Here is a 6,597-nt window from a genome sequence, read left to right on the forward strand (position 1 = left end):
CAAGATCCGAGACCTATCAAAGTGAAAATACAACAAGATCCAAAATCTACTAAAGCACCGAAGTTACAACAATACCGAGATCCAAGTCCTATCAATACAACACCTAGCCGAGATTCACAGCAACCACAAGATATGCTAGAACACGGCGTACAACAACAAGATCCAAGACCTACCAAAGTGAAAATACAGCGAGGTCCAAGGCCTATCAGAGAGAAAATACAGCAAGATCCGAGACCTATCAAAGTAAAAATACAACAAGATCCGAAATCTACTAAAGCACCGAAGTTACAACAATACCGAGATCCAAGTCCTATCAATACAATACCTAGCCGAGATTCACAGCAACCACAAAACACGCTAGAACCCATCGTACAACAACAAGATCCGAGACCTATCAAAGTGAAAATACAACAAGATCCAAAATCTACTAAAGCACCAAAGTTACAACAATACCGAGATCCAAGTCCTATCAATACAACACCTAGCCGAGATTCACAGCAACCACAAGACACGCTAGAACACGGCGTACAACAACAAGATCCAAGACCTACCAAAATGAAAATACAGCGAGATCCAAGGCCTATCAGAGAGAAAATACAGCAAGATCCGAGACCTATCAAAGTACAAAAGTTACAACAACTACAAGGTACACAAGAGCAAATAGTACAACAGCAAATAAAATTTATTGAAACACAACAAGGCCAACAGGAACAATTACCATACCAAATTAAGGAACGTTGTCTCCAAATAGATGACAAAGTCAGCACAGAAAACCAGCAACGGCAAACGAAAATTTGTTGTACAACCCAACCGGAGAACGATCAGATTGTCACCACAGCCCAAGACGAATTTTATAAAATATTCAAAAGTCCGAAGAAACGTTACAGAAGCCAAGCACTATAATTTACGACCCAGAGCATGGAAACCACAGATTGGCGATATGGTTTTAGTCAAAACACATCCGCTATCCAACGCTCAGGCTCATTTTGCTGCAAAACTAGCCCCAGAACCACCGCACGCAGAACTTTGGAAACGAATACAGAGGGACGCTCAAAAGTTAAAACGGGGCCGTCGCCGTGTTTGTTATGTGCAAAATCAGGAAAAAACATAAGGTGCTCATAGCAAATTCTGGTGCCATCCGGGTCGTTCCCCTTTCCAATGAAGGGAGGGAGTGTGACGATTTTTTCCAACACGTCACAAATAAATTATGATAGTTGAAAATAGCATGAAGTGATTATAGTAAACAAATAAAAAAAACCCAACAACAGAATTAAACTATTTTAGTCGAAACAAAATATATATATAGCATGAAGTTATTATTATTATTGTAAACAAACAAAACAATAGTATTAAGCTATTATTAGTAAAACCAAACCCACGGAAAAAATATTAGTCTAAGCTATGAAAAAATATATAAAGTATTCATAAAGTAAAAGGAATTATTTTAGAAAGTAAGATAATAATAAGTAATTATAAATTATCATAGAATTTAGTTATCAAAATTAAGAGAAACAATAAATCTCTTGAAAATACAAATTAAGTAATAATACTTCCGATTTCTTTGAGGGTAATTATTTTTGCCAAATTTTAATAATAAATATGCAGCGAACAACAACAGCAGAACATAGCGAAATCAGTAGCAATAACAACTTAGAAGAAAGCTACACAGTATGCACTCAGAAGTCCGTTATCCCGTTCTATAAAATCCGTATAAAAGGAGAAGCAAAGTAAAACACAGGGACTTGGCCACAGCACTTCGAGCAGTGCACATCACCAGAGGGACTTGGCCACAGCACTTCGAACAGTGCACATCACCAGAGGTTCAATCACAGGTCGTGAAGCAGAACACTTCACAAGGTAATCACAGAGGTAATTATTAAGTCATAGAACTGATTCCTAGCAACACAGCCCTATCGGTAGTGTTGTTTCCTAATCCCACAGTGTAGCCCAGTCGGTAACACTGAACCTAGCAACACAGCCCTATCGGTAGTGTTGTTACCTAATCCCACAGTGTAGCCCAGTCGGTAACACTGAACCTAGCAACACAGCCCTGTCGGTAGTGTTGTTTCCTAATCCCACAGTGTAGCCCAGTCGGTAACACTGAACCTAGCAACACAGCCCTGTCGGTAGTGTTGTCTCCTAATCCCACAGTGTAGCCCAGTCGGTAACACTGAACCTAACAACACAGCCCTGTCGGTAGTGTTGTCTCCTAGCCTACCTTTAGTCATTCTTTTGTGTTCTCTTATTTACAGGAGTTATATTAATTGTCCGTATTTATAATTACAATAAAATATCATTAGTACATACATAAGTATAACTATAAATATTGTAATAAATTTATTTTGAGGAAAATAATAAAAACCACGAAACTAACATAGCCCGTTTTTTAATTACGAGAAGATTCAGGGTTACAGAGAAAAAATATTCTTGTAACGACTCTGGGATCCGGCGAGAAAAACCCCGGCTTAAGAAAAAAGGTTCTTTACAATATGAGAGAACAAACTAAATGCGGGGTACTTAAAACCCAAAATCCAACCATAGTTTCGATTCGTTTATCATCTCCAAGAAGTTTCGATGCTTTCTCTTCTCTAGATTATTTTTGTAAATTACACGTAATTCGAAATTTAGATTTTCAATTTCAATTGTGCCTGTAATTTAGAAACTCAACTACAAATTACAATTATACTGCAATTTAATTGCAATTTAAAATTTAATTGTAATTTAATTGAGGTTTTCAATTAAATTACACATATGTATAATCTGGAAATTCAATTATCAATTAAATTACTCAGTAATTTATAATTGCTGAGTAATCTAATTACAATTGTCATTGTCAATCATTACTGCACAGCTCTGAGTAACACGCTATAGATACAACGCAATTTAAATAGTTTTGATGTTGAAAATTTTATTGATATCGTCATTGGTGTCTAATGTTAGGGCAATCATTTGTAATGCACATTTGTTAAGCTATTTGAGCTTATTCATGGCATTCAAGGGCTTAAATCCTTGTATTTTAAGATCTTCAATAATGAGATCGCAACCGTATGATTGGTGTAAGTTTTTTACTATAACTCGAATTGACCTTGTTTGCTTGTTTTCTCAGCTGAGCCATAAGAAGTTTAGAGATGATAACGTTTTTGTGACTTTGCGATTGTTGTCAACATCAACTAAATTAATTTTATAAATGCCATTGTTTAGCAACTTTGTAGTAAACTCTTTCATGGCTGTACTTTTAAGAATACCAAGGATTTATTTATATCCCAAATTACAGGATACCATAATGTTTTGTTTTCATTAACTGCTTCTACTTCGCATTCTACCACATTTAGAACATTTACTACAGAGAGCTGAGTATTCAACGAATTTATTTTATTCCTAAGGAAGATGAGTTTGCCAAGGATTTTTTTATATTCCAAATTACCGAATACCATAATGTTATGTTTTGATTAACTACTTCTACTTCGCATTCTATCATATTTCGAGCACTTACTCCAGAGAGCTGAGTATTTTGGTGGGTCGTTTTAGCAAAATACTCTAGCAGTTTTGCTACGTTTAAAAAATTAATTTAATTTATAAAAAATCTATAATTTATAAAGAATTTACCAAAGTATTATTTCAAAACTTACTACTTGTAGTTTCAAAAAATTATTTATGAATTATTAAATATTAAGGAATAAATACCACAAATGATGGGTATTTGGCAATACTTGATCAAAATTCAAAAAAAAATTATATTCTTTCAGTTTGCTACAGATCGAAACCTCTCTATTAAATACAATTGTTTTTAATATCACTTCGGTTGCTTTTTCAATTTTAATAAATAATTTCACATAATTCAAAAACGTGTTTTCTTTCTAATCAAATTTAATCTAAAATGTATAATTTAACAACAATTTCGTTTTTTTTTGCTTACAATTTGAATAACTTTATATAATAACTTTATATCATTTAAAATGTTTTCTTGTTTATGACTTACATATAAAATGTTTCGTACTGGTACTGCTCCTGAGTGCTATTATACTATGTCCAGACAGCCAAATTTCCTTAATTTCGTGAAAATGAAATTAAGTTAACTTTAAAAGTGTTTATACTGCCCCAAATCACATGTTTTTTGTTTACAAATCGAATGTTAAAAATTACATACTTCAAACACTAATTGTAGCTGAGAAATTTTAGAAGTGGAATACTATAACTATAAAAGATGACATTCAGTATTTTTATTAGCTTTAGTGGAATTCAGGTATGTGAATTATTATTTTTCACTGTATTTTAAATAAATAACAGTAACAGTTTTTTCTCTATATTTCAATTTAAAATTATGCACTACTTTCAAAATATTTCCTCGTTTTATTGATATCAACTGTTATTTATTTAAAAAAAATGTCCCTTTATCGTTATCTCAACTTATAGTTTGCTTAAAATTTATCTTAAGTATAGTTGCATTCGAAATGTCCCCTAATTTCAGTCTTCGTTTCAATGAAATTAAATGCATTTTCCTTAATTTCGTTCTAACCTTAAAGCTGAATTTTGTTTAGAAAAATCAACTTAATTTCACTGAAACGAATTTGAAAATAAGATTTTTGTTAAGTTAAGGAACATAGTATTAGTTTATTTCTGCATCATTTGTTGAGAATGTGTAAACATAATGGATTGCTTTTTACCAAATTTTTGCTATATATTCAAGAAAATATTTAACACATGCTAATCGTATTTTTATTCGCATTGATATCGACAAAGAAATAAATTGAAGTGTGTTCCAAATTTTTATGATTTAGTATGTATTTTTATATCGACCGCGTTCTTTAAGATATCAGCAGAACTGTTACTTTTATATAGATAAGGTCACAGTCAAAAATCAAATGCTATGCGAGTTGCAATATTTTTAAATGTTATACTGGTACTTAAACAACACAATGTACTACAAAAATCTGGTTTTTGATCTCTCTTTATTTTTCGCAGATGGCTATGTTGATCCATACTCTCGTCATTTAATTGAACTTTTCAGTATTTTTTTGGGAATGACCACATTGGGTTCCAATTAAAAAGGAATATATTACTTTATTTGTAGCTTGCGCTACCACATTATTAAAATTTATTTTAAGACTAAATAATTACTAACCTCTTCGCATATATTTATAGCAAGGAAAGTAATTTTCAAAGTATCGAATAATATAAATCGTTGTTTGGTTGGGTCGCACAACGATAACAAAACGTGTCGCTAGGATACGACACGTGTTATTGAAGATTGTTTGTTTAGTACAGTACATTTCCTTATTATTAGGAGTCTGATAACTTGTGTGCATTTGCTATAATATCAGATTTTTTTCTGCATGGTTTTACAGAAGTGAAATATATGTGTTCGTTATTGGATTTATTAATAGCTCCAATAAAAAAATATTGATGATCGTGTTTTTCTGATTGAAAAGATACACTTTAAGTATATAATAGAAATTCAAGCTTGTTAATATAAAAAATGAATATTAAATTACAATATTAAATATAATAAAACTAATCACAATGTTAGGTTAGATTGCTGTTTTACTTCTTTTGCATTTTTCGTCTCAATTGCAACTCCTTCTTAAATTCATTTTTGTGTGTGCACTACAACAACTGTTGACTTTGACAGATGTCATCCCAGGTGGTTGCCACCACACAGTTTTCTAGAATTTGACGGCTGTCTGACTGTTAATTCTATTTTTATTGTTGTCGCAAATATGTGGTATATTTCGTTGGAAATTGCACCACTCTTCTCGTTCGGGTTACCTTCAGTGTATGTTGAATATGGTCGCTGATGGTTGGTTCTTTCACTCGTTCTCTTGTCAGGTTTTCACCGGTTTCATTCGCCATGTATGATAGTCTCACGCGATCCATACTAACGTTTACTGACCGTTCTTTCGCCCTAATTGTTAAGGTTTTTTCGCAATGACTTAATATTTAGTACGGACCCTCGTATGGCTGCTTCAGTGGTAGACGTACAGCATCGTCACGTAAGAATATGTGTGTACTGTTTTTCAAGTCCTTATAAAGGAGCGGTTTCTCTGGAATGTGACGTAACATTTGCAAAGTTTTCAGCTCGTACATCGTTACTCTTAATTTCTTCACGAACTTGCAGGTCTTCTTTATATGCTGACCATAACTCCATTATTCTAACGGTAAAGTCTTCGTTCATTCCATTTTAGGCATACACTTCAGTGCCATCTTCAGATGCGGTGGAAACATTCCACTGGCCCATTTTCCTGAGGATGGTACGCAGTAGTTCGGCGCCTTTCGCTCCCCAACATTTTTGCTAGTTCCTCGAATAGTAAGGACTCGAACTGCCGTCCTTGGTCTGTCGTAACTCTTTTTGGCACGAAATAAAGTGCTATCCAATCTTTTATTAAAGCTTCAGTAACATTTTCTGCTGTTATCTCCGTTAAAGGTACTGCCACGGGCCATCTTAAGAACCTGTCGATGCATGTTAGGCAATACCGCATACCATTGCATATGGATAGTGGTCCCATGATATCAATATTTCTATGCTCAAAGCGTTGATTGGGTGCGTTAAAGTTCCACAGCATGGTTCTATTATGTCGTTGAATTTTTGATTTTTGACGC

Source organism: Teleopsis dalmanni, chromosome 1 (assembly GCF_002237135.1).
Source record: "Teleopsis dalmanni isolate 2A chromosome 1, ASM223713v2, whole genome shotgun sequence".
Classification (NCBI taxonomy): Eukaryota; Metazoa; Arthropoda; class Insecta; order Diptera; family Diopsidae; genus Teleopsis; species Teleopsis dalmanni.